The 25,458-nt window shown below is 45.8% G+C and overlaps 1 long non-coding RNA gene across 2 annotated transcripts in view; it reads left to right on the top strand.

Annotated features, from left to right (window-relative positions):
• The window catches only part of LOC100340747 (uncharacterized), an 86,627-nt gene that overhangs the window by 5,456 nt on the left and 55,713 nt on the right, over positions 1-25,458 (top strand). The window contains exons 2-3 of one of the 2 annotated variants that reach the window (XR_016224570.1): positions 13,814-13,969; positions 21,553-21,639. This is a non-coding gene — a long non-coding RNA (uncharacterized LOC100340747). The remainder of the gene's footprint in view (positions 1-13,813; positions 13,970-21,552; positions 21,640-25,458) is intronic. The other variant, XR_016224571.1, reaches the window with a different exon arrangement.

The following is a 25,458-nucleotide window of genomic DNA, read 5'->3' as shown; positions in this document are numbered from 1 at the left end:
GACTTACATGAACGAATGATTTTGCTGCGTTGCCTTCCTGTTTTCCTAGGAAATACAGCCCTCCACTACGGAAGTCATCTCCACGACTTTTCCAGCTCATGCCAATGCTTGTTTTTTATTTTAAAGATTTATTTATTTATTTGAAAGTTAGAGTTACACACAGAGGGGAGACAGAGAGGGAGAAAGAGAGAGAAGTGAGAGAGAGAGAGAGGTCTTCCATCCACTGGTTCACTCCCCAGTTAGCCACTCCCCACTCCGCAGTTCTGCAGAACTGTGCCAATGTGAAGCCAGGAGCCAGGAGCTTCTTCCAGGTCTCCCATGTGGGTGCAGGGGCCCAAGGGCCATCTTCTACTGCTTTCCCAGACCATAGCAGAGAGCTGGATGGAAAGTGGAGCAGCCGGGTCTCAAACTGATGCCCATATGGGATACCATGGCGCTTCAGGCCAGGGCATTACCCCCTGTGCCACAGCGCTGGCTCCCCTCCATGCTTAGAGGGAATTACATTTTGAAGTTTGCCTGTGTCCTTGTCCGTGTCCTGCTTCCATGACCTGTGCATGTGTGACATGCTTTGAGCATGTGCCACTGTAGCACATGTGTGTTATTCTGCAGCTCTCATTTTGACCTCTCAGTATTAGCTTCTCTAGATGCAGATTTTTCCATATGGATCGTATAGAATCTGGGTTCTTTGTTTCAGCCATTGTAGAGCATATTGCATTGTTTGAAAATACCATGATTTAGTGACCTGTTCTCTTCTGGATGGACATTTGGGCTGCCACAGAATCATCCTTCCCTCTCTCTCCTTACACACATGTGCAAGAATTCCTTTAGGTCCTGTTCCTGAAGATGAATGACCCGAGTTCCCAGAAATGTGCATTTTCGGCTTCAGGACACCTTTCCAAAGGCTCTCCAAAGTGTTTGTGCACCTCCTCCTCCGTACCAGCAGTACAAGTGCAGCAGACCCCATTTCTGCCTTGGTGCTATTGCATTGCAGCTTTTGACAATTTTATGGACACACAGCAGTATCTCATTGAGCTTTTTACTTATACTTCTCTGATTAATAGAGAACACTATTGCATTTTCATATGTTCACATGTAGAAGTTCTTTATGTATTCTGGGAAGAACCCTTTTTTGCTTATATGTGTTGAAAATATTTTCTCCAAATCTCTGGTTATATTTTAATGCTGTTTGCAGCAGCTTCTCTCTTACAGATATTTGTAAATCTTTCTTTGCTGTACTGGTGCATTACACATTTTGTTTATGGAATCCTTCCTGTCCTGGGGCCATAAATATATTCTCTAATATTTTCTTCCACAAGATTTAAGGTTTTATTTCTATATTTAAATCCATAACTCAAGAGGATTGAAAAAACTCTATTTTTAAACTGTGAAAAGTTCATGAAATTAAAATATACAACTTAATTACTGTAAATCAAACATGATGTAACTGCAACATATGTCAAGCAGTGAAACTTTGGGGCCAGAGTAACCCTTCATATGCCGCCTGCCAGTTACAGCCAGCTCACTTTGCCCACATCAGTTCCTATCCCAGCCATGATGCCAATTGCGTGGCTGCCTTTCCTTCTGGTTTTATCTAAGGTGTAAAATATCAGGGTCCTTAAAGCATGCAAGGGGTGACAGCAATTATCATCTGAGCATTTAAGAATTCTTTAACTCTGTCGTTCAGTTTTGCTTGTATTTTTTCACCCAAGTGGCCATGGAATAATACAGCCTGCAATCTTTCATGTCTGACGTTTCTCAAATCCTCAGTCTGTGAGATTAGTCCAGGTGCGGTGTGGCATCATTTGTTCATTTTCTTGTCGGTATTTTTTGCCGTTGGATGAATACTCCATAGTGCGTCTGTCCATTCCACTGCTGTTGAATGTTTGGATTGTCTGCTGCTGGAGGATACAGAGGTTGTTTTCATTTCTCTCCAGGTAGATGTTCAGCTCTCCCACTTTCCTCAGCACTCTGCGGTGGTATCTTTGTCATAAATCGAGCGTTGCCTATGTGTGGCCCCTTTTCTGGTTTCTGCTCTGTTACTTGGCTCTGCTTGTCTGTTTTGCATCAACACCTTGATGACTTAAACTCGTCGTCATCTGGAGGCACAGCAGAGCATGTCGTTCCTTTTGTTCTTTTTTTTTTTTTTAATTTTACAAGGTGGCTTGTAATCTATTTTTTAAAGATTTATTTACTTATTTGAAAGGTAGAGTTACAGAGAGGCAGAGGCGGGGGCGGGGGGGTGTTTCATCAGCTGGTTCACTCCCCAGATGGCCACAACGGCCGGAACTGTGCCAATCCGAGGCCAAGAGCCAGGAGCTTCTTCAGGGTCTCCCACGTGGGTGCAGGGCCCAAGGGCTTGGGCCATCTTCTACTGCTTTCCCAGGCCAGAGCAGAGAGCTGGATGGAAGTGGAGCAGCCGGGACTAGATCCGGAGCCCATATGGGATGCCAGCACTGCAGGTAGCAGCTTTATCTGCTACGCCACAGCACCAGCCCCTATTCCTTTTGTTTTTTGAATTTGTTTTCCACCTTCCTGTGTCTTCATAGTTTTAGTTTATAAGTAACACCCACACACAAAAATTGGAAATCATCTGGATTTCAGTGTGTGTGTGTGTGTGTGTGCATGCATGTGTGTTTGTGTGATGAAGTTAAGATGTAATTTAATTGTATTGTAATTGTATTTTTTCAGGGATGGCCTATTGTCCAAACTCATTTATAGGCTATTTGTTGGCATATTATTATACCTACACCATTTTTCTCTGATTGAGGCAGTGGGTCCTCATAATTCATGGGTTCTGTATTTGTAAATACACCTACCTGCTAAAATTTGTTTTTAGACAATGTTAGTTTGAAATTCAGAGCAACACACACACACACACACACACACGTCTGCTGCCTCCTAGAGTGTGTGTGAACAGGAATTTGGATAGGAAGCAGAGGCAGAACTTGGATCCAGGCACACCAAGATGTCGTGCAGTCATTCCCAGCTGTGACTTAACCCGCTGTACCACACTGCCCGCCCCCAAGGTTTGTTTATTACTGTACAGCTGATACTCAGGGCCCCTCACGGCCATTCATCAACACGCGCAGGGCATCAGAAATCTGAGTCAGCCGACAGACACAGTCCCCGCTGAAGTCCAGCAAGGTGACGCTGCGCCTGCTTGCTTCAGCTCTTCCTGTAACCAAGTGTCTTTTCTGAGATCTTTGAAGTCCCACATTTTTCTTATTTGTGTGCTTTTTGTTGGTGACTTTGCGATCTCAAGTGGCCCTCAGCATGGTGTTGAAGTGCGGTGTAGTATGCCTAAGCACGAGAAGGCTGTGATGTGTTTCATGGAGAAACATGTGGTTGTTGGAAGAGCCCCACTGAGGCACAAGTCACAGTGCCGCTTGCCATGAGTTTAGTGCTGCTTGACGGTGGTTAGTAAGTAAGGTGCCTTTAAACAGACACACTCCAGGTTATGTGTTGAGGAGCTGATGAACCTGTTGCAACCAAAGGCTTGCAGGATCTTAACTGCATGTTTTCCGTAGGAGAAACCACTCAGTATTTCCTAATTTAATATTCATTGTATATTTCTTAAGCAAACCTCCTATGAATAAAGAGAATTGACTGTATTTGACTAATGCAGCCTTTTCTATTCCTTTGCTTTCAAACTTTGTGGAACTCATTTTAAAATTAATTAATTAAATTTATTTTCAAAAGTTAGAGACATACACGGAGACAATGACAGACAGAGAAAGTCTTCCTTCCGCTGGTTCACTTAAATGGCCACAGCAGTTGGGACTGTGCCAGGCCACCTCTGCTTCTGATCCATCTTCCTGTGGATGTGCACTGTGGGAGGTAGCAGATGATGGCTCAAGTGTTTGGGTCCCTGCCACCCATGCGAGAGACCTGGAGGGAATTCCTGGCTCCTGGCTTTGGCCTGGCCCTGGACGCTGTGGGCATTTGGAGAGAGAACAAGCAGATGGAAGGCAGGTGCTCTCTCTTTCAAATAAGTGAAAAAGAGAAGATGTAGAAACAGAACGGGCTTGCAGAGAGCAGACATGAAACAGCCAGGTGCTTCCAGATCATCCTGTCCCCTTCTTGCACCAGCCACTCGCATTCTCTCTTTCTCTTTGTTTGTCCCTTCTCACCTCCACAGGCAATGGCTTGGAGGCCCATACTGGATGTCACTCAGAAGGGTGCTGCTGGGTCACTGTGGATCTAGCGTCCTCTTGCTATAGGAGGTGTTGAGGACAAGGCTGTGCCCAGGATGTGCTCCCTTACAAAGGGAACCGGGGCCCGAGGCACAGACCCCTCCCCTGACTTGGTGCTGATCATCTCCTGGGTGACGCAGTGGCCCAGGAATTCATGAAACCTTTGTCTGTGTCTACCTTGGAAAATGAGGGAAAAATGTGGCCGCGGCATGCAGGGGTTTGGGGAGGAGATAATTCAGCCTGGAATCCTAGGGGCGCTCTAGGAAAAAATCCATTCCAAGGCCTTCTCCTGGTGCCGGGAATCCCAGTGTGGGCTTGTTTTGCGAGGCGGGCAGGAATTCTGCCATGTCTCCTTTGCTTTAGAACTTGTTACTCTGTAGAGATTTAAAACTCATTAGGGAATGGCTTAAGAAGTTAATAACCTGTTACTATTCCGGAGAATTACATTTGATGTTGTTTATAGCTATTTGGCTGACAAGAACACATACATTAAGATTGGGAGCCAATTCTTATTCATGCCACTTATTGAAGGCAAATCATCCAATAGTAAACAGATATCATTAATCTTAAACTTATATGGGGAGAGTCTCATTTTTTAAAATTAATTGTACTTGTGGGACTCTGTTTCTTTAAAGAAAACTAGAATGTTAAAATAGTGCAGTAATAGGACAAACTTTGCAAATCTGGTACAGAATTTGATTTGTGTGGGAAAAAGCAAAATTGTCTATGAAATGTAACCAGGAAAAGCAACGTGGATTACTAGGAGCACATGATTAGGGAAGCTTGGACATGGGCTGGCTGCTTCTTTTCCCCATCAAGCCAGAGCACTGGTGAGCAGGTATTTGATTTGGTTTTAATTATCACATTAGTGTTGGTCATGATTTCTTTTTTTTTAATTTTATTTTATTTAATGAACATAAATTTCCAAAGTACAGCTTATGGATTACAATAGCTTCCCCCCTCCCCATAACTTCCCTCCCACCCACAACACTCCCCTCTCCCACTCCCTCTCCCCTTCCATTCACATCAAGATTAATTTTCAATTATCTTTATATACAGAAGATCAATTTAGCATATATTAAGTAAAGATTTCAACAGTTTGCACCCACACAGAAACACAAAGTGTAAAATACTATTTGAGTACTAATTATAGCATTAATTAAACACCTAAGAGTAATTGTGTATTAATTACAGAGTTCAACCAATAGTTTTAAGTAGAACATAAAAAATACTAAAAGGGTAAAGTATTAAGTTATTTTTTTCCTTTTTCTTTTTTTTGTTTGTTATATAGTTTTTTTATTTAATAAATGTGAATTTACAAAGTACAACTTTTGTATTGTTGTGGCTCCCCCCCCCAACCTCCCTCCCTCCCGTGGCCCTCCCCTCTCCCACTCCCTCTCCCATCCCGCCCTTCATCGAGTTTCATTTTCAATTACCTTCATATACTGAAGATCAACTTAGTATACACTAAGCAAGGATTTCAACAGGCTGCATTCACACAACCACACAAGGTATAGGGTATTGTTAAACTAGTAGTGTTGTTTTTAAGTTTCATAGTAGAACACATTAAGGACAGAGATCCTATGTGGGGAACATGTACCCAGTGACTCCCGTTGTTGATTTAACAATTGGCACTCTTATTTATGACGTCAGCAATCACCTGAGACTCTTGCTATGAGCTGTCTAGGCTATGGAAGCCCCTTGAGTTCACCGACTCTGAACTTGTTTAGTCAAGGCCGTATCACAGTGGAGGTTCCTTCCTCCCTTCAGAGAAAGGCGCCTTACTCCTTGATGGCCTGTTCCTTCTGCTGGGGTCTTGTTCACTAGGATCTTTCATTTAGATTTTTTTTTTTCCATGAGTGACTTTTAAGCTACAGGCAGGGATACTGGATTTGGAAGACTTTCTCTTCCACCCTTACCCTGGTGAGTATATAAATATTTGTTTCCCAGATACCATGGCTGTCTGTTTAGGGAGAAATCACACAAAGATGGTCCTTTCTCAATGCAATAATTCTAGGTTCTTTTTGAAACCATGTCATTTGTTTCATATCATTGGCTATGGTTTATTCATTTACCGTTTGTTAAAGACACTTAAATGCGAGTTTGGTAGGAACTCAGAAATTTGTCTTTCCTGTTGCTTTACAAGTTAGCATGGGAGACAAACATGAAAACTATTTCCAAAACAATTACATTGTCCCTAGATACATAATAGCCATGCCTATGAAGTTTTATGTTGAAAACGGTGATAGGAGCTTGCAGAAAAAGGAGAGCAAATCCTTTCAAGGGTGAGGGTGTGGAGAGGGAAACTCTGGGTTGGCTTTTTTTAAAAATATATTTGAGAGGCAGAGAGATAGAGATCTCCTGTCTGCTGTCACTCCCCAGTTGCCTGCAGCTGATCAAGACTGAGCCAGGCTGATGCCTGAAGCTGGGACCTCAGTCCAGCTGCCGGAGCCGCCGCTGTGGTCCCTCAGGTTCTACGTCAGCAGGAAGCTGGGGTCAGGAGCAAGAACCAGAGTCAGGTCTCAAGCCCAGGTGCAGGGTTTACCTGGCATCGCAACCATGAGGCGAGAGGCCCAGCTCTGTGCTGACATGGCTGCGTGGATGGAGTTCACCAGGGGAGACAGGAGAGTGACCTGAGTCGTGGGGGGTGGGGGGAGCACGGAGCACTGAGCAGGGAGAGGGCGCCCGGGAGGCTGGAGGGATGGGAAGGCTGGTGCTGGAGAAGCAAGGCACTTGTTGCCTTTCACGTGCTGTCACTGCCTCACGCTCTCCACGCCGGCTCTTCCTCCACCAGAGACAGGGCCTCCCTGCCCCCCCCCACCCCGCCACTTGCTCCTGTCTTCCATGTTGCACCCAAAGGGATCTTTCTGAGACCTAACCTGTGTTGCTCCCCGTGACCCCTGGGATTAAGTCCAGTGGCCCACAGGGAAGCTGCTGACCTCTCAGACCCCACGTCCGATCGACCTGCCTCTGACTCAACAAGCTCGCCCTCCGGCATCTTCCTCCCACCTTGTTCGGCATCCGACCCTTCGCACACACGGGTCCTGCTGCCTGGCGGAGTCCGTTCTCTGCAGTAAGCATCCTTCCTTCCCCTGTGCACCTGCCTCCTGCGTGTTCTCCCGGTCGTCTGTTCCCTTGTTTCGTGGCCCTGTAGTTACCTCTCTCCCCCGACAGCGTGTGTCATTTGTCCGTCATCCTCAGCAGAATGCCAGCACCGTGAAAGGAGGGATGATGCTGGTCTTGCTCACAGCTGCAAACCAGTACCCGGCCTTGTGACAGGTGCCTCCTGCGTTCTGGAAAATCACTTCGGGAGAAAATAGATGAAGGGACTTATTCCAGACGGTCCTGTGTGCCAGGCTCTCGGCTTTAGACCTGAGCCTTTGAACAACAGGAAGCCAACAGAGATATTTAACTGGGCCTGCATTGAGCGTGGAATGGGTCTGCCTGCCACAGGAAATTAAGTTTAAAATATTTTCAGTAATTTTACTCCTACTATGACTTCACTGGCATCTCTCTGTGGTGATGGGATGATGGGAGCAAAAAGCGATTTTCATTTCTCGAGTAAAGCAGAAAACCTATTCCTGCAGGGCCTTCCATGCTCACAGTGTAAGTGGACCGACTGGCCCCGTCCAGACAGGAGGGAGAGCTGGTTAGCGGGAGGGGCGGTGGGTCACTGACGGCAGAGGGGTCTCTGGTTTGCAATTTGAAGGGGACATAAAATGCTGGCTGGCTGTCACAGGACACCGGGCTGAGCTGCAGAAAACTGTTAAACCTCCCTGTTGCAATATAAATATGGGATGAAAGTTGATTAACCAATTTTATGTTGTTATCTGAGCCTTCAATCCATTTGCACTTGAATTAAAATGACAGAAATTGGGTTTTGGCTGGACAGGCATTTTTCAACAGGCAGTGCAGGTAGAAGAAAAAGAGGTTTCAATTCTTTCTCACCTGAAGTCTTTATCTGGCAGAGGATTTTCTGTGATGTCGCCTTCCTTGATTTCTGTGAATGACTGGCAGGGTGTAGCATGAGGGCTCAGAACACACAGGCTGCAGCAGGCAGGGGCATCTCCTGAGTTTTCCCCCAGAGCCAGAGGATTCTTGCTGCCCTGGCTGTGTTCTCTTAACTGGATTACTGCAGCGGCCTCTCGGCGGGCTCTGCCCTGGTCCACCTGTGTCCGACTGCTGGGACTGCTGTCTTAGCTTTTTATTACGACAGCAAAATGCCGGAGGTTTGATGAAGAGAGATCTTCCAGTTTGGGAGGTTCAAGTCCAAGATCAGGTAGCCCCCATTGGGTTGGCATGCGGTGAAGGCAGCTGCTGGTGGTGGCAGAGCATATGTGGAGGAAGGGTCACCTGGTGAGCCAGGAGGCATGGAGAGGTTGGGCCCAACTCAGGCTCCTGTAACTCCTTTTCTTGAAAGAGATACTGTCCCAGGACACACCTCCAGTCACCTGAGGACCTTCCATGACTTCCACCACGTGCACCTCCTAAAAGTTCCACCATATCTCAATAGCTCCATCCTGGGGACAAAGTCTTGAACACATGGGCCTTTGGGGGTCATTAAACATCCAAACTAATATCTAAGGCATTGCACCTCCCACCAGTCAGCCACAGGAGTGTTTCTCCTGTGCACGTGTGGAGCGACCACGCTCTTGCTCAAAGCCTCTCCACTGATTTATAAATTAAGCCCATACTAGAACTCTTTGGCGTTGATTACATCAAAGACTTAGCCCACCTGCCTACACATCTAGATCACTCTTTCCTCTCTATCATCCTTCCCTTTTGACATGCCCAGCCCTACTCTATTCTCTTTTCCTTAAAGCTTTATTTGAAAGGAAGGGAGGAAGGAAGGGGTGGGGGGGGGGGAGAGAGAGAGAGAGAGAAAGAGGTAGAGGGAGAAGGAGAGAGAGATGTTTTCGCCTGCTGGCTCACTCTCCAGATGCCTGCAATAGCATAGTCAGGGTTGAGCCAGGCTGAAGCCAGGAGTCAGGAACTCCATCTGGATCCCACAAGGTGGCAGGAACCTAACTTGAACCATCATCTGCTGCCTCCAGCATGCATTAGCAGGAAGCTGATTGGACTTAACCCAGGTACTTTGTATGGCATGGAGAGGTCCCAGAGTGGCTGCTCAACCCAGCACATGATAACATTTGCCACCCCCAACCCCACTGTGTTTTCCAAAACTCACCTGTCTATGTACTCATCCCGTCAGTTTTTCTCTTCTTCAGTTTTCCTGCCGTCTGTGGTCTGACATCTATCCCCAGCCTCAAATCTTGATTTGAGTTGCTGGTTCTATCCTCTGCCTCTGGCTTTGACTTCCAAGAGTAACTGCCTGCCTGCCCTGCGTACTGCATAGCTCGGAGTTTGTATCAGCCCTGTGATGAAGCTCATCCTACGTCAATGTTAACTCTCTGTTTCTCCCCGGATCAACACAAAACCCGTTGACTTGGCCTTCAAGCTTCTTCATACCCTGATTGCCCTTGGCCTGGGCCCTGCAGGACAGCTTTACACTCCAGCTCTTCTACATCAGTTGCAGCTTTGGCCGTGAGCTTGACCTCTCCTTGACGAACAGTGGCACCCAGTTGTTCTTTAGTGGGGCTTCTGAGGAGCTGTGAGAATCCTTCACATTCAGATTCCAAAATCAGGACTGGGTTCAACACCCGGCTCTCCTAGCATCTGTGTGAGCTTTGACACACTGTTTAACCCTACTGTGTCTCAAACCACTCATTAGAAAATGAGAATAATAGCCCTGGCTTCCATGGAGAGCTGTCGCTGTGTGGGTTCTGGATGCCCTGGTACCAGCACGTTTCCACCAGATCGCACAACACGTAAGTGCACCTGCCTGGTCCCCTCAGACCTGGGTGACGGCTGGGCAAGTTGCCTCGGGAGCTTGAGAGAAGTCAGCTCAGTGCTGATGCTCTTACACCTGAAGTCAGTGCACCCAGTGCTCAGAGAGGATCGGCCCCAAGTAATGGGACCACCTGCTCCTATGGAGGCCACGTGCGGGCTGCTCTGCGAGCTACAGACTCAGAGATGCATTCTGGCGGCCCTGCGGCTCTTGTTCCGTGTGGGCAGAATGGACGGATATCAGCCTGGAGTGGTTCTGTGGTCACCGGCTTTGCTGGAGGATTTGAGTGAGTGGGAGATGGGAATAGTATAGACATGAAGATGTAAGTTCATTATAAAAGGTTATGGTTCCAGCTTTAGAATTCTTGACCACATTGCCCAGGGAATTCCACTAGCAAACCCCTGAGCTGAGACAATTTTTTTGGCACTAAAGAAGGAGGGATTGGGGCTCTCCAGAGAGCACATGAATGATTTCTGCACATCCTTCCGAGGAGAACTGAGTGCTGCCCCCAGCCTGCCTACCCCTTGGCTTGACTCAGTCCCAGTTCTACACACCTGATGAGCAGGAAGACGCAAAAGTCACCCCTGGACTTCCAGCTGCAAGGGAGTCTGACAAAGACAGATTTTAGATTTCTGACATTTGCATGAGTGAAAGGAGTTTCAGTGTGTGTTGAGAAAACTTTGTGTGTCACAGTGGTCAGCTTCCTGGACAGCTGGGAATCGGGAGAGCAGCACAGTCGTCCTGTAACTTCGGAGCCTAGAACAAGGGCAGGTGTGCAGCAGGAGGGAATCAGTGAGTCTAGAAAAATTTTGTCTTCTCCCGTTGCTCTTTGCCTTTGTCAGAAAGCAAATTGTTGGTGGGAGTTTGGGCTCAGAAAGACATAGGATGGCGGTTCCAAAAGTGCTTGGGAAATGTGTGTTATGAAAAGTTGTCTGTGGATTTCAAATGCTTTTGCATCAAAATAAACTTAACTTTAGTTTAATTTCCCATGAACTTTTAAAATTCCCTCATGTGTGGCCTGAATGTGCTTCTCTTTCCCTCCTTCCTCTCCCCTCCCCCTTCTCTCTTTCCTCCCTCCCTCCTTAGCTTCCACCAGCAGGAAACTGGCTCCTGAGGACACACAGGAGAACCCTCCAAGCCCAGTCCAGGACACACTGTGCCGCTTTTAATTAAACACCTTCCTGAGGAAGTCCCCTGTGCTGCGGGATTATCGGGCCTGGATGAGCGGGTCATCCACACTCGGATCTTGTACTGATGGGACACCTGTTCTAGGAGATGACCTTGCCCTTCGGGGACGGCCACGCTTTTGTCTTCAGAAGCCTCTGCGTTCTCCTTGTTGGGAGGACTTGTGTGTATTTTCCATTCCGTTCTCTCCAGGCCACTGCAGGCTGGAGAAGTTCATGTGCCCTTTTCAAGATATGAAATACATGCCTAATTTGTAACGTTGGTGCATCCCATTTTCCCTGATAACCCCTAAGCAGCGCTTTTAATAACGGGCTTTGGTGGAAACAGACTCAGGCATTGTGTTGCTGGCTCTAGATTGCGGGGCTGGTGGCCTGGCTGGGAGCCCTCAGAGAAATCTCTTTCCCTCTCTGCTCCAGGTCGTTCATGTTGCCAAGTAGAATTCCTTACGCGCTTTCACTTCTGACCAGAAATCCCTGGAGAGAACTCAGTGCTGACCCTGCAAGGTCCAGGGGCAAGGGTGGGGCCTCTGCATCGCAGGGCCTGTGTCGGGGAGGGCAGAGGACAGGGGTCACCAGTTCAACGGGGCTCTTGCGCTAGGGAAGGAAGGCTCATATGTCCATCTTTCTATGTCAGGCTCATCTCTGCCAACCCTACCCTGATGGCTAGAACAGAGCTGCTTAGGGGTCATGGTTACTGTGCCCAACAGGCAGGGGCTTGGCTTCACGCTCTGCCTCCCTGTGGCTCTGCCAGGACTTTCTCGTCCTTTCCAAGCTAGGAAAGTAACCCAGCCAAGTCTGGGACCCTTTGTAGACACAGCCATATTCTTCTCTCTTAAAGGAACCTGCAGCCATTCCTAAGTTCTTGCACCAAGATGAGGCTTAGTCAAAGCCAAACCTGGGGCTGGCACTGCAGTGTAGCGGGTAAAGTCGCCACATGCAATGCTGGCATCCCATATGGGCGCCAGTTCAAGTCCCGACTGCTCCACTTCTAATCCAGCTCTCTGTTGTGGCCTGGGAAAGCAGTAGAAGATAGCCCAAGTCCTTGGGCCCCTGCACTCACATGGGAGACCTGGAAGAAGCTCCTGGCTCCTGGCTTTGGATGGGTGCAGCTCCGGCCATTGCGGTCGATTGGGGAGTAAACCATCGGATGGAAGACCTCTCCCTCCCTCCCTCTCTCTCTCTCTCTTTCTCTCTCTCTCTCTCTCTGCCTCTCCTTCTCTCTCTGTGTAACTCTTGACTTTCAAGTAAAATAAATTAAAAAAAAAAAAGCCAAACCTGTAGTTTTTAAAGCAGCTGTACAAAAACCCAATAAGAAATAAGCAAACGCACACACACACACACAAGGCAGACTCAATGTCAACTGCTAATGTTAATAAAGTGAAAAAGAATTCCCAGTCTACCAATTTTCCTTCACTACAAAGATCTTCCCAGGTGCAGGAGTGCAGGGATGACGTGCAGGGTGACCGGGCCCCTCCCAGGGTCTGTCAGTCTGTGTCAGTTCAGAGGCCCTGTTCTCTGGCAGTGTGGACATTCGAGGCAGCAGCAGGTGAGGGCGTCCTGGCCATAGCCATGTGCAGAGTGCCCACAAGCCACGCCAGGTACAGGGGTAGGATAAATGCTAAAAAATGATCCTTACAAAAGGATTTTGGGAATTCTTCTGTCAGCTCGCAGGACTACTTCAGGGCGAGTGAAAATAATTGAGGATAAATCAGACGCATTGATCAGCTATCATGTGCCTGAAATCATTTTGCAGGCAAGGTCCACGGCAGTTATGAAAACTGATGAAAAGCCCTGTCCTCGGAGAGCTGAGACTCGAGGGGAGCACACGGAACCAAGCCGTGGGAGGGACAGGCGCCGGAGCCACTGGAACTGCGCGTCTTGGATTCTTCTCAGACTTTGGGGTGCAGGTGCCTGACCAAGGGAGCAGTAGGCAGTGCCGTGGCGGATGCAGAAGCAGAATTTCTTTTATTTTAAAAACTATTTTATTTATTTAAGAGGTAAAGCTAGAGAGAGAGAGAGAGAGAGAGAGAGAGAGAGGTCTTCCATCTGCTGGTTCACTCTCCAAATGGCTGCAATGGCCAGAGATGGGCCAATTTGAAACCAGGAGCCAGGAGCTTCCTCCAGGTCTCCCACGTGAGAGCAGAGTCCCAAGCACTTGGGCCATCTTCCGCTGATTTCTCAGACGCATTAGCAGAGAGCTGGATCGGAAGTGGACTCAAACCAGGGCCCATATGGGCTGCCAGCCCCTCGGGTGGAGGCTTAGCCTACTGCAGCACAGCACTAGCCCCAGAAGCAGAATTTCTAGGGCAGGGCCCAAATGTCGTTGTATGGTTTGCCAAAGGTCCTGGAGGATGATGGCTGGGCTGGTGGCAATGACTTCGTAGACATGCCTGGTGCACGAATGGAGATACAGGTCACCTAGTGCCTCGGGGAGCCTGACCCCTTCCCAGACCTCCCGACGGGACTTTCCAGGGGTGGGTGGGCATAGAAAGCCCAGCTAACAAAGTGCCCCAGCAGGACTCTGTCACCCGACAGTCAGGCCCGTCCCAATTAGCTCTTAATTGTGTTCTGTCTTCTTCTCCAATTAGTTCTCCTGCATCAGTTAAGCTACTTGGAGGCCCCTAGGACAGCACTTCACTCAGAAGCCCCTGAGAGCTGGTGTGGTCCTGGGCAGGTGACTGGCATTCCCGGGGAACTGGCTGCAGCTGCACCTGCACCTGCATTCAGAGGGGAGGCGTTTCCAGGTAGGACATTCCAGAAGCTTCTTGTAAAACGAATGCGAGGGCTTCAGGGCCTCCTCCGGCTGGGCGCTTGCTCTTGCCCCGCTTCTCTTCAAGGCTGGATTCTTCCTGCTGCTTAAGGACCAGCTCAAGGCTCCCATTCCATGACCTGACTTCTTCACCCCCAGGGAAACATGAGCCTCGTGCCCATGGGTCTTCCCATCCTTCATGTATGAATTCACCCGGGATTAGCCCTGTCCATAGAGCGACAGCTTCAGGAAGGGTCCTGGCCTGGCCCCGTGCTGGGCACTCAGTAGGCCCAGTGCACAGCTGCTGTCCCTCCCAGCCTCTTGTAAAGAGACCTCGCATCCACCCCAAGCACCCGCAGCTTGGAAAAGCTTGCACACAGCAGTTTCCGTTTGTGTTTTGGGTTCTGTGTTCACCTGGAGCTACTGAGGAATGCCAGCACTGTGGCAGTGATGTGAACCCAGGGTCCTTGCACTGTGTTGCATCCCACTCCCCCAACACAACTGTCTTATTCTTTTTCGATGATGCCAGCACCTAGTCCAAGGATCATACATGGCTCTCTTCTGTATTGTTTTTTCTGAATGAATAAAGTTAGTAATTTCTCAGGGTGGGTACTGTATGGGGGAAGGATATGAGTGCTTCTCTATTAAGAAAAAAATCAGGGGTGGTCGTTTGACTGGGCAGTTAGGGTGCAGGATAGGATGCCAGCCCACATCAGAGATCTTGGGTTCAATACTTGGCCGCAGTTCCTGATTCCAGCTTCTTCTAACGTGGACCCTGGGAGGCAACAATGGCCTGAATCATTGGGTTCCTGCCACCCTCAGGAGAGACTTGCATTAAGGTCCTGGCTATTGACTTAAGCCCCTTGGCTGTTGCAAGCATGAGAGAATGAGTTTTAAAGAGGAACAATTTAAATATAGGCATCAGGATAAGCTTCAAAAATTAAAACAGGGAGTAAGCTAGATGCATACAAGTAGGAGCAGGGTTACGTCCATTGTGGTGTATCAACATAATGGAACATCTGCTTACAATTACAAAGGGTAGAGACAAAGCCTGGTGTTCAGTGACTTCAAACAAAGTGCATTGGTAGAAGACAATTTTGTCTACATTTTGATAAAATGATACAGGATGAAGCAGGTGTTCAGTGTGGTGATTAAGACACCCACATCCCACATCCATGAGTCCCTAGGTTTGAGTCTCCACCCTATAGGAACCTGCTAATGGATCCTAGGAGGCAGTGGGTGACGGCTTAGGTACCTGGATCCCTTCCTCACACAGGGCGACCTGGACCAAGTTCTCAGCTTCTGGTTTACTCCCAGCCTGAGCCCAGGTTGCTGTGGCCAGCTGGTGTCTGAACCAGCGGGTAGAAGTTATCTCTCTCTCTTGTTCTTCCTCTCTCTTTCTCTCTCTGTCTATTCATCTTTCAAATGATGTAAAATAAAATAAATGTTTTTTAAATAGCAAAATCTGTTTAAAAAAGAAAGTGATATTGGATGATATATTTACTTTAAGTATGAAGATGAGAAAGGAACAGAAAAACATGAATATGTGTGCTGTTATATGAGTGACACTAAATTTATTTTATATACATACGTATCTCTCTACATTTTAAGTCCCCCTAATAGTTCTGCAAGGCAACTTTTAGTGCTTATGTTTCTTCATGTGAGGAAACTAGTATAAATAGTTTACTAAGTCACACATCTAAAATAGTTGTAGTAAGCCTTGGAATCTTGGCCCACTGGCCCTCAAATCTTTGCTTTTTAAAATTATTCACAAGTGATTTTTCTTATGTGTATACATTTAATGCTAATTTCTCCTTTCTTTTGCCAAAGAAACCTTTTACTTAATGAGTACAAATTTCATAAGTACAACTTTAGGAATAAATATAGTGATTCTTCCCATCATACCTGCCCTGCCACCCCACCACCTCCTCCCTCTCCCATTTCCAGTCCCATTCTCCATTAAGAAAAAAAAAAAAAAAAACTATTCCTCAATAGTCAAGACAAGGGCTATTCAAGTCATTGCTTCTCAAAGCATCAATTTCACTTCTATAGATTTCCTTTTAGGTGCTCTATTAGTTATCACAGATTAGGGAGAACATATGGTGTTTGTCCCTTTGGGGCTGCCTTATTTCACTAAGTGTGATGTTTTGCAGATTCGTCCATTTTGTTGCAAATGACCAGATTTCAATTTTATTTTTACAGCTGTGTAGTATTCCGTAGAGTACATATCCCACAATTTCTTTATCCAGTCTTTAGTTGACAGGCATTTAGGTTGATTCCTGTCTTAGCTATTGTGAATTGAGCTGCAATAAACATGGGGGGTGCAGATAACTCTTATTTGCTGATTTCATTTCCCTCGGGTAAATTCCCAGGAGTGGCATGGCTGTGTCATGTGGTAGGTCTATATTCAGATTTCTGAAATATCCCCATACTGTCTTCTATAGTGTCTTCACCAGTTTGCATTCCCACCAACAATGCAACCCTTTTCCCCTACATCCTCACCGGCATCTGTTGTTGGTAGATTTCTGTGTGTGAGCCATTCTAACTGGGGTGAGGTGAAACCTCATGGTGGTTTTGATTTGCATTTCTCTGATGGCTAGTGATCCTGAGCATTTTTTCATGTGTCTGTTGGCCATTTGGATTTCCTTTTTTGGAAAAATGTCTGTTTAAGTCCTTGGCTCATTTGTTCACTGGGTTGTTTGTTTTGTTGTTGTGGAGTTTCTTGATTTCTTTGTAGATTCTGGTTGTTAGTCCCTTATCAGTTGCATTGTTTGCAACTAATTCTCCCATTCTGTTGGTTGCCTCTTCACTTTCCTGATTTCTTTTGCCATACAGAAGCTTCTCATACAGAAGCTTTGATTGCCTGTGCCTCTGGGGTCGTTTCCAAGAACTCTGCCTGTGCCAGTGTCTTGCAGGGTTTCTCCAATGTTCTCTAATAATTTAATGGCATCAGGTCATAGATTTAGGTCTTTAATCTACTTTGAATGGATTTTCATGTAAGGTGTAAGGTAGGGGTCCTGCTTCATTCTTCTGCATGTGGAAATCCAGTTTTCCCAGCACCATTTGTTGAAGAGACTGTCCTTGCTCAGGGATGCTAGTTTCTGTTAAGAATTCATTTCTAGGGGCCAGCACTATTGTACAATTGGTTAAGCGGTCATCTGCAGTGCCAGCATCCCATATGGATGCCAGTTGGAGTCCCGGATGCTCTACTTCCAATCCAGCTCCCTGCTAATGTGGCTGGGAAAGCAGCAAAGGATGTCGCAGATGTTTGGGCCCCTGCACCCACGTGAGAGACCTGGAAGAAGCTCCTGGCTCCTGGCTTTGGGCTGGCCCAGTCCCAGCTCTTGTGGCCATTTGGGGAGTGAACCAGTTATGGAATATATATCTCTCTCTCTGTCTCTCCCTCTCTCTGTAATTCTGACTTACAAATAAGTAAATAAATCTTTAAAAGATATACTAACTCATTCCTAATTATACCTTATTTCATATTGCAAAAATGTAGATAGATAAATATATCATAGAATGTATTATATTTTCTATATGTAATTTAATGCTTAAAATATAGATTATTACATTATTGGTAGCAATCAACCACCTCCCAGTATTTGTGCCCTTGTGCAGTCCCTTCATGTAGACAGCAGACTCAGGTGTGTGATGTGTTTTCGCCACGGGTCATCGGCAAGCATGACTCAAGCAGCACTGGGTCAGCATTTAGGAGTTAGGGTTTGTCCTCCTGGAGCTTGGCTGCCCTCTTATGAGAAGGCCCAAGCTGTCCACTTGGTGAAGTCACATGGACGAGAACCAAGTCATCTCAGCTCACAGCCTGCACCAACTGCCACTTACTGGGACAATCATCCTGGATACACCAGCCCTGCTGAAGCCTGCAGATGGCTGCCACTCCATAAGTGATCCTGTTGACACCCAGCCAGTGAGCCAAGTCCATTCACAGACTCGTGAGAAATAAGAAATACTGATTGTTTCAGACTGCTAAGCTTTGGGATGGTTTGTGTCCTAGTCTGGCAACAGATGACCAGCAAAACCAGACGTAAGAAATGTGAAGTTCTAGGACAAGCCTGGTACAAGTAAGTGCTTAATCACAATGCCTAAGAGAAAGTAAGGGCGAATTCCCTAACATGACATTCAGAGTGAGTGCCTTCTGGGAGTTCATGTTAGCCCTGTCCTTTAACAAGACAACTTCTCTGTTGAATGAGGTTGATCTGCAGCCTGGGCCTGCAGTCTTGGCTCAGGGAGGCCCTCCCCAGGGCAGACTGCACAGCCCCAGAGCAAAGGGGCATTGTCCTCTCAGAAATGCCAGGTCCTTTATAAGCTGCAGAGTTACAGTCGCTGCTTAGTAGTTGCCCTGGCCCCGCTAGTGCTCTCATTCTTGGCTTTTATAATAAAGTTCAGTCTCATGCTCATTTTTTATCTTCCTAAACGGAGCCTGCCATGGAGCAGCCATTTGTATTAGGATCTTAGGCAGCCATGACTGTTCCCAGACCTGCATTCCGTTCAGGCCCCCATCATCTCTCCCTTGGATAATTACCGCAGCCCCTAACAAGTCTCCTAGCATCTTGGCTTCCACTCCTCTATTTTATTCTCTACAGCAGGCAGTAGGCCATTTCTAAAGTACAAATTGAATCATTTCACTCTGCTTTTTAAAACTCTCCAATAGGATCCCCGTTGCCTCAAAGCAGAATTTCTCAGACTGGATTAATGAGTGTTCTGTAGGATGTGGGTTAGCAATGAGACTCATGGTTTAATACATTTGTAAAACCCTAACAAAGTTAGCCACACATTTTTGTGTGTTACAGTACTTCTCAGTGCCTTTAATATGCCAAATGCAAATTGTGACTCTACAAAGAGGTGATACAAAATTAACACTTAACAAAGTTGTTTTCTTAGTAGGGTGTCTTGGCTTCCACTGGTGGTTCTAAGCAAGAATTGCTGCTTAGAATTATTGAGTGTTTTTAAGTTCCTTAAGTTGGTAATTAAGCTTCTTCATGATCTGACCCCTACTTATCTGTCCCGCTCAAATTCCTACATGTATTCCAGCTTCTTACTTCTTGACAGTTTAGTGCCTCTGCATCTTCATTCCCTATAGGCAAAGTCACCCACAATGCTCTTTCATAGCCGATTGAGTAATTTAAAAATTATTTATTCATTTGAGAGGGGAATAGGGGAGGGGGAGAGAGAGAGAGAGAGAGACCGACCTTTCCTCTGCTGGTTCACTCCCCATATGCTTGCAACAGCTGGGCTGGGGCTGGATCCAACATTCTGGATCTCAATCCAACTCTCACACAAGCATAGCAGGGATCCAATAACCTGAACCATCACTGTTGCTTCCCAGGGTCTTCGTTAGCAGGAAGTGGAGTCAGGAGCTAGAGCAGGAAGTTAAACCCATAAACTCCAGTGCGGGATGCAAGTGTCTTAACTATTAGGCTAAACACTCACTCCTGATTAATTCTTACTCATCTCAACTCAGTCTTGCCTCCTGTGGGACACCTTCCATCTCCACGCTACCCCTTGGACTGAGTTATGTTTATATCCACCTGTGACATCCCATGGTTTTTCCTATAGTATTATCTGTCACACACTCTTGGAATTTCATGCTAGTCTTTCCTTCCAGATTGCACGTTCCTTTGGGTAGGGCTAGCTGTTTGGCACTGAATGGGCACTCTGTGTTTATTGAACAAATGAATATAGGTTGATTACCTCTTATCCAAAATGCCAGGGGCCAGAAATGTTTCAGATTTTGAACATTTTCAGATTTTAAAATATTTGCACATACCTAGTAAGATACCTTAGGGATGGGACTGAAGTCTAAACACAAAATTCATTCATGTTTCTTAAACACATAATATGAAGGTATAATCTTATATAGGAAAGGAAGTATCACTATATTCTTAGAATAATATCTATGAACAATACTGAATCTGTTTTCTTTGTATAAACATCATATTTTTTTATTTTATTTTATTTTTTTTGACAGGCAGAGTGGACAGTGAGAGAGAGAGATAGAGAGAAAGGTCTTCCTTTGCCGTTGGTTCACCCTCCAATGGCCGCCGCGGCCGGTGCGCTGCAGCCGGCACACTGCGCTGATCCGATGGCAGGAGCCAGGTGCTTCTCCTGGTCTCCCATGGGGTGCAGGGCCCAAGCACTTGGGCCATCCTCCACTGCACTCCCTGGCCACAGCAGAGAGCTGGCCTGGAAGAGGGGCAACCGGGACAGAATCTGGCACCCCGACCGGGACTAGAACCCGGTGTGCTGGCGCCGCAAGGCGGAGGATTAGCCTAGTGAGCCGCGGCACCAGCCTGTATAAACATCATATTAATGAGAATTGAGAAATGTGTTGTATTAATTATTATGTGTTTTCTGTGATCCTGAGGATCTAATGTGTTAATAAATTCCTTAAAATGGTTTTAATAATTTTGTATGTGAACAAAGTTTTTTGGTGTGGAATTTTCCATTTGTGCTGTCATGTTGGTGCCCAAACTATTTTGGATTTCAGAGAAGTTCCAATTTTGGATTTTCGAATTAGGGATACTCACCCTATACTGAAACACAGAGTGGGTTTGGTGAGACTGATTTTTGAGTAAGAACTGACTGAGTGTGGTTACATTGACATTAGGACCTTTTAAGATATGGAGTCATCCCTGGGCCACACACATCTCTTACCACCAGATGACCTCTACGACGCTGTCCCGGGAACACAGAATTTCACAGGAACCAAGCTGCATCTGCTTGCTTTGTTCTTTGAGAATTTGGACTCAGCAGTTGTTAGAAGGGTATCAAACTGCAGGCATGTGAGCTCCAGGGCTCTGGTGGCCATTTGTGCATGAGCAGAGAGAGGAGAGATGTGAAGCCTGTGTGGTACTCAGAAAGTAGCTAATGGAAAGATCTAGTGGCCTGTAAACCTAACCTCTGCTGCATTTCTCATCTCAGTCGGGCTGGGGCCCGGCCATCTTGGCTGTCTTTGTGTTGTATCATTCCAGCAAATTTCCTTTTCCCCACTTCCGCTTGTCTTGGTGTTACCAGCAGGGTCTTTCCTAAACAACATCCGGTTCTTTTTCCTTGAAAAACTTGAGGCGTGATGGCCCTCTTAACGTGCTGCTCTCTGTCACAGCCATGTTGTGAATATTAATGGCAATACTTAAGCAGGTCGATTGTGCATTGAGAATATGAAATATGTTTGTCACTTAAAAACAAATGATTGTCAACACAGTGCCTGGGCCGAATTAGTCTCCCTGAGGTTGTCAGAGCGGATGCAGAGGGAAGCTGTGGGCAGTATGTTTACGCCTGATGTTGTAGATCCCAAGGTCAGCATGGGGATGTGCAGATTTAGGAAGGTGCTTTCTCACTAATGATTTGTGATCATTAACTTGACTCATGGGTGGATTCATAGCGAGAAAAATGTTAATAAAAAGCTCTTGGAGCTACATTTCTGCTTTGCTGGGCTGTCATTCCATTAAGCAAATTTGAGGCAATGTAATTGCTACAAGATTCTACATATGTGCAAATGAATTTGTGAATTATTTGGCAAATGAATGGGTTTTTGGTCTAATTCTATCTCGTTTCTAGGAGATGTTCAGACTGTCAGTTCCTAAGAGCTAGCAAGTGTGCAGGAGCAATTCACTACCGACCGGCCACAGACACGTGGGCCTGCATGTAAGTACTGACTGTCACTTAGTGATGGTGTGACTATGGCCCATCTCTTTTCTGAGTCTCAGCTCCCTCATCTGTCAAATGGGCACGATGATAACACTAGTTCACGGGCTTATAACGAGATTAAACTTGGTAACGTGTATTTTAAAAGCTGCCATAAATTAATTGGTAGTTATTATTTCATTTTAAGCTATATTTTGCTTGTTACTATTAGAGAAAAGCAGGGATTTGCTGATTCACATGAACACACATTTAGATGGGTGACTCTGAATGTGGGTTTTGGGCTACAAATAATGCAGAGACAGAGGGTGGACGTGGGAGCTGCCTACCGCCGTAGCTCTTGCCTCTGGGGGGATCATCCAGTAGAGGCAACTGTGAGAGTAAATATGGGGGTACCTCCAGAAGCTTATGGACAAATGGGATTAAAAGACAGGTTTATTTTGGCACAAACACTTTTTGAAATCTGTATATAGAGTTTCTTCATAATATGCATTTTCATAAATTTTCAAAGACTCCTTTAGTGCATGGATTTCGATTTTTCTGGCACCAAAATGAATTTAGATTTTAATTTTATCGTCCATGAACTTTTTGACGTTGCCTTGAACATGACACCCAAAGCAAGGTTGGCCCAGCCTTCAAATTTGTGATAGCGAAATATGTTTGTGGAATCTGCAATTCCTAGGGCATGAATTCAGCCACACACGTGGGTGCCTTACGCTCGTTCACTGGCTGGTCCACCTGATGTGTGAAGCCTTGTCGTTTTTGTGTGTTCCATAGGATTCTGATCCTTGGCCTGAAAGTACATGATGAACAGCAGCTTTCGAAGGCAGCATGAGTGATGGCAACCATAGGAAAGTTGGAGTAAAGCCTTATGCAGTCTAGTAAAATTTTGGCTGTTTTCTACTCATTTTCCTTTGGATTAATCTTTACCACTTGTTTTTATATCTGTAAGATGAAGACAATATCCCATGTGACATAAATATATGTCTATACACTCCTTCAACAAATAACGTGCTAAGGGCTGGGGAACCCAGCAGTGAACAAAACACTCGATCATTTCCCTCTCTTACTAGATTTCACATTTTATTGGGGTTTGCAGTGTATTGGAGGAGGATGTTTGAGACCGTAAACATCTCAGAAAAATACAACACAGCAGTTAACAGTGAAAACCGATTGCTGAGGAATAAAATGCTTCCGCAAAGGAGGTCTTGAACTGTCCATAAGGGGCGAGGTCATCAATTCACATTCGGACAGGACTTGCTGAGATGGTGACCTCTGAATAAATACCCGAAAGAAATGAGGAAGCAACTCCTGGTGAAACTGGGGTGGAGGTGAGAGCTCTCCAGGCAGTGGAATTGCACGTGCAGAGGCCAGGGAGTTTGGCAAACCAGGAGGGGGTCAAGGCTGCTGGAGAGGGGAAGGTGAGGAGGAGAGAGGCAGGAGATGAGGATAGAGAGGAGAGTGGGGGCAGATGGGAAGGGCCTTCTGGGCAGTGCCGAGGGCCTTGGCTTTTCCCTTGACTGTGATGGGGAATTGTGGGAGAATTATGATCCGGCTCAGGCTCAGCAGGATCATCTAGACCGAGGCTGTCCCAGCCAACACTAGGGGCTCCTGGAAGTGTGGCCAGTGGGACTGAATTCCTCATTTTCTTTAATTTGAATTAACTTTAAAAATCATTGTATTTGATTCAGTTGTTGGAAACCTTTTCTATGTGTATTTGGAACAACTTCGGTATGTGAGTCTACTTTTTCAATAGTAAATTTCTGAGACCTAAATATAGATCAGGCATTTCCAACAAAATGTTACCATTCAGATTGCAAGATGCTATAATTATAGCAGAGACGCTGGGTGCTGAGCTTGTGATGCAGCAGGTTAAGCCTCTGCTTGCAACATCGGCATCCCATAATCAGCAGATGCAAGATCTCTCTCTTGCTCTCCCTCTATCTCTGTGTCACTCTGCCTTTGAAACAAATAAACCTTAAAAAGATACTCTGGATTTCAGCATCTTCGGATGAAAAAAAAATTAAAGTTAAAAATCTCAATTATATTTTATACTTATCTTAAAATCATATTTTTAGCATATGACATTGAATAAAATATGACACTAATTTCACCTGTTTCTTTTTACCTTTTTCAAAAAATATAATCACTTGAGAACTTGAAAATACAATGGATCACATTCTGTTTCTCTCAGAGGATATCAGTATAGAAGAAATTTGCACTGAGCTCTGGACTATTAATGAACCCGTGTATTTACTCATCACAAGTGTTTGTAGTAAATGGATGGGGTTCAGCGTTCACAGAGCAAAACACAGGCACTCTCTGCCCTCATGAGATTTCTAGAGAGGAGACAGAAAAAAAAAAAACCAAGTAAACCAAAAATAAAGTAATGCCAAACCATGGCCTGTGCCGTGGGAGAAGCGAATGAGAGAGTGAGAAAGAGCAAATTGGGAATGAGATGTGAGACAGGTGGCCCAGGAAGGCTCTCAGGGGTATGAGAAGCTACTAGTGCTCGGAAAATTATTATCCAAACTGACTTGCTGAAGCGCCTTCTAAACCCTTGAGTGCTGTAGAAGTGAGTTATTATTAATAACTGCATTATTCTGAGCCATGCATATGGCTAGGGGACAATGCCCATGAGAACAGAGACCGTCTCAGCCAGTGGTTCACCCTGGGTGTCTGCTCGAGTTAGGTGTGTGACAGGGTGTTAGTGAGGGTCTGAGGTATTTCAGGACCTGGGGAGTGAATGTAAACACCAAACAGGTCTAGACTTCATTGTATTCAGTTGGAAAGGAAACAGTCGATGATATCAATAAGAGATGAGTTGTTCCTGGAGATGAATGAAGGATACATATGGAGGGTATGATAAGTGCACTACATGGGCAGAGACACAGTGAATGGGGAAGATGCCTTTTTTAAAAAAATACTTATTGATTTATTGATTTGAAAGAGTTACACAGAGAGAGGGTGACACACACACACACACACACACACACACACAGATTGATCAGTCTTCTATCTTCTTCTATCTGTTCATCCCTCAAATGGCTACAATGGCCAGGACTGGGCTAGGCCAAAGCCAAGAGCCAGAAGATTCATCAGGATCTCCTATGTGGGTGGCAGGGTCCCAAACACTTGGGTCATCTTCCGCTGCTTTTCCCAGGCCATTAGCAGTGAGCTGGATTGGAAGTGGAGCATCTGTGACACAAACCTGCACCCATGTTGGATGCCCGTGGTGGCTTTAGCTGCTAATCTACAATACTGGTCCTGGGAAGATGCCTATGAGGGAGGAGACCTAGCATTAAGACTTGAAAGATGTGTGAACTTTGGGTAGGTGCTGGGAGCAGGCAGTGTTCTCAGGCAGGAGGCCTGTACCAGCAAAAGTTCAGAGGAGGGAACCTGGTGCCCAGGACTAATGAGTTCCTTGGAAGGTGGGAGCATAAATGAGTTTCCTCTCCTGCTTTTGCACTCTCAACAATGGGTCTGCTCTCCTGAGTTCTGAGAGGTTCCCAAATTCATGGGTTCAGAGAGAAACAAGACCTCAGTATAGATCAGGTATTTCCAATAAAAATTTTCCATGTGACTTGAGATATTCTGTGATTGTAAAAGCACTTCCGATTTTGAAAATTCAGGATTAAAGAAAAGTAAGGGAAGGGAAATCTCAGTTATATTTTTGAGATTCATTATATATAAAATTATAATGATGACTTGGAAATACTGGGCAAATAGGACAATGCATTTACATTGATTTTATCTTTTAATTTTTTACTTTGTAAAAAATATAACTCATGCAACATGTACCATGACAAATATGGCTCACGT

This window comes from Oryctolagus cuniculus, chromosome 18 (genome assembly GCF_051225735.1).
Source record: "Oryctolagus cuniculus isolate XC-2025 breed Fujian yellow rabbit chromosome 18, ASM5122573v1, whole genome shotgun sequence".
Lineage (NCBI taxonomy): Eukaryota > Metazoa > Chordata > Mammalia > Lagomorpha > Leporidae > Oryctolagus > Oryctolagus cuniculus.
The sequence above is the reverse complement of the archived record's forward strand: the minus strand, read 5'-3'. Positions and strand labels throughout refer to the sequence as shown.